The sequence below is a fragment of the Micromys minutus genome (assembly GCF_963924665.1).
Source record: "Micromys minutus genome assembly, contig: SCAFFOLD_47, whole genome shotgun sequence".
In the NCBI taxonomy this organism is placed as follows: Eukaryota; Metazoa; Chordata; class Mammalia; order Rodentia; family Muridae; genus Micromys; species Micromys minutus.
In genome coordinates, this window is record NW_027667133.1 from 3,528,535 (window position 1) to 3,532,347 (window position 3,813).

Below are 3,813 nucleotides of genomic sequence, written 5' to 3' on the forward strand. Positions count from 1 at the left end.
CCCAAAATATGGGGAATTTCTGACTTATTACCCTAAAATATGTGAAATATCTGCAATTTTGCCCCAAAATGAGGGAAATTTCTGCCTTTTTGCCCTGAAATATGTGAAATTTCTGTAATTTTATCCCAAAATAAGGTGAATTTCTGCCTTTTTCCCCCAAAATAATGGGAATTTCTGCCTTTTTGCCCCAAAATAAAAAAATTTTTTGCTTTTTTTCTCTGAAATAAGTGAAATTTCTGCAATTTTGCCCTAAAATAAGAGAAATTTCTGCCTATTTCCCCTGAAATATGTGAAATTTCTGCAATTTTACCCCAAAATAAGGTGAATTTCTGCCTGTTTGCCCCAAAATAATGGGAATTTCTGTTTTTTTGCCCAAAAATAAGAAAAATTTTTGCTTCTTTTCTCTGAAATAAGTGAAATTTCTGCAATTTTTCCCCAAAATAAGGGAAATTTCTGGAATTTTGCCCCAAAATACGTGGAATTTCTGAGTTTTGCCCCAAAATAAGGAGAATATCTGTCTTTTTGCCCCAACATATAGGGAATTTCTGCCTTTTTGCCCAACAATTAGGGGAATTTCTGCAATTTTGCCCCAAAATAAGGGAAATTTCTGCAATTTTGCCCCAATGTAAAGGAAATTTCTGCAATTTTGCCCCAAAATAAGGGGAATTTCTGACTGTTTGCTTCCGAAAAAAGGAGATTTTCTGTATTTTTGCTCCAAAATAAGGAGAATTTCTGCTTTTTTGCCCGAAAATTATGAGAATTTCTGCAATTATGCTTCAAAATACGGGGAATTTCTGCTTTTTATCCTGAAAGTAAGGGGAATGTTTACCTTTTTCCACAAAAAAGGGAAATTTCTTAATTTTTGCCCCAAAATAAGAGGAATTTCTGCCTTTTTACCTCAAAATAAGTGAAATTTCTCCTTTTTTACCCAAAAATAAATGGAATTTCTGTCTTTTTGCAACAAAATAAAAGGAATTTTTGAATTATACCCTGAAATAAGTGGTATTTCTGCAATTTTGCCCCAAAATAAAAGAAATTTATGCCTTTTTGCTACAAAATAAGGAGAATTTCTGTCTTTTTGCCCCAAAATAAGAGAAATTTCTGCATTTTTGCACCCAAATAAGGGGAATTTCAGCCTTTTTACCTCAAAATAAGGGGAATTTCAGCCTTTTTACCTCAAAATAAGGGGAATTTCTGAATTTTTGCCACAAATTAATAAGAATTTCTTCATTTTTTCCCCAAAATAAGGAAAATTTCTGCCTTTATTCCCTGAAATAAGTGAAATTTCTGCAATTTTCCCCCAAAATAAGTGAAATTTCTGCAATTTTGCCCCAAAATAAGAAAAATTTCTGCCTTTTTGCTCTGAAATGTGTGAAATTGCTGCAATTTTACCCTAAAATAAGGTGAATTTCTGCCTTTTTGCACTAAAATTAGTGGAATTTCTGCATTTTAGCCCCAAAATAGGAAAAACTTTTGCTTTTTTTCTCTGAAATAAGTGAAATTCTGCAATTTTGCCCTAAAATAAGGGAAATTTCTGCAATTTTGCCCCAAAATAAGGGAAATTTCTGGAATTTTGCCCCAAAATAAGTGGAATTTCTGAGTTTTGCCTCAAAAGAAAAAGAATTTCTGTCTTTTTGCCCCAACATATAGGGAATTTCTGCCTTTTTGCCCCACAATTAGGGGAATTTCTGCAATTTTGCTCCAAAATACGGGGAAATTCTGTCTTGTTGCCCGAAAATAAGTGGAATGCATAACTTTTTGCCATACAAAAAGGAAATTTCTTTATTTTTGCTCCAAAATAAGGGGAATTTCACACTTTTTGCCTCTAAATAAGTGGAATTTCTGTCTTTTTCCCCCAAACAAAAGGAATTTCTGTCTATTTTGCCCCAAAATATGGGGAATTTCTGACTTATTACCCTAAAATATGTGAAATATCTCCAATTTTGTCCCAAAATGAGGGAAATTTCTCCCTTTTTGCCCTGAAATATGTGAAATTTCTTTAATTTTACCCCAAAATAAGGTGAATTTCTGCCTTTTTCACCCAAAATAATGGGAATTTCTGCATTTTTGCCCCAAAATAAAAAAATTTTTGCTTTTTTTCTCTGAAATTAGTGAAATTTCTGCAATTTTGCCCTAAAATAAGAGAAATTTCTGCCTTTTTGCCCTGAAATATGTGAAATTTCTGCAATTTTACCCCAAAATAAGGTGGATTTCTGCCTTTTTGCCCCAAAATAATGGGAATTTCTGTTTTTTTGCCCCAAAATAAGAAAAATTTTTTCATTTTTTCTCTGAAATAAGTGAAATTTCTGCAATTTTGCCCCAAAATAAGGGAAATTTCTGCAATTTTGCTCCAAAATAAGGTAAATTGCTGGAATTTTGCCCCAAAATACGTGGAATTTCTGAGTTTTGCCCCAAAATAAGGAGAATTTCTGTCTTTTTGTCCCAACATATAGGGAATTTCTGCCTTTTTGCCCAACAATTAGGGGAATTTTTGCAATTTTGCCCCAAAATAAGGGAAATTTCTGCAATTTTGCCCCAATGTAAAGGAAATTTCTGCAATTTTGCCCCAAAATAAGGGGAATTTCTGACTGTTTGCTTCCGAAAAGAGGAGATTTTCTGTATTTTTGCTCCAAAATAAGGAGAATTTCTGCTTTTTTGCCCGAAAATTATGAGAATTTCTGCAATTATGCTTCAAAATACGGGGAATTTCTGCTTTTTATCCTGAAAGTAAGGGGAATGTATACCTTTTTCCACAAAAAAGGGAAATTTCTTAATTTTTGCCCCAAAATAAGAGGAATTTCTGCCTTTTTACCTAAAATAAGTGAAATTTCTCCTTTTTTACCCAAAAATAAATGGAATTTCTGTCTTTTTGTAACAAAATAAAAGGAATTTTTGAATTATACCCTGAAATAAGTGATATTTCTGCAATTTTGCCCACAAAATAAAAGAAATTTCTGCCTTTTTGCTACAAAATAAGGAGAATTTCTGTCTTTTTGCCCCAAAATAAGAGAAATTTCTGCCTTTTTGCACCCAAATAAGAGGAATTTCAGCATTTTTACCTCAAAATCAGGGGAATTTCAGCCTTTTTACCTCAAAATAATGGGAATTTCTGCATTTTTGCCACAAAATATTAAGAATTTCTTCAATTTTTCCCCAAAATAAGGAAAATTTCTGCCTTTATTCCCTGAAATAAGTGAAATTTCTACAATTTTGCCCCAAAATAAGTGAAATTTCTGCAACTTTGCCCCAAAATAAGAAAAATTTCTGCCTTTTGGCCCTGAAATGTGTGAAATTGCTGCAATTTTACCCTAAAATAAGGTGAATTTCTGCCTTTTTGCCCTAAAATAAGTGGAATTTCTGCATTTTAGCCCCAAAATAGGAAAAATTTTTGCTTTTTTTCTCTGAAATAAGTGAAATTTCTGCAATTTTGCCCTAAAATAAGGGAAATTTCTGCAATTTTGCCCCAAAATAAGGGAAATTTCTGGAATTTTGCCCCAAAATAAGTGGAATTTCTGAGTTTTGCCCCAAAAGAAAAAGAATTTCTGTCTTTTTGCCCCAACATATAGGGAATTTCTGCCTTTTTGCCCCACAATTAGGGGAATTTCTGCAATTTTGCTCCAAAATGCAAGGAATTTCTGTCTTGTTGCCCGAAAATAAGTGGAATGCATAACTTTTTGCCATAAAAAAGGGAAATTTCTTTATTTTTGCTCCAAAATAAGGGGAATTTCACACTTTTTGCCTCTAAATAAGTGGAATTTCTGTCTTTTTCCCCCAAACAAAGGGAATTTCTGTCTATTTTGCCCCAAAATATGG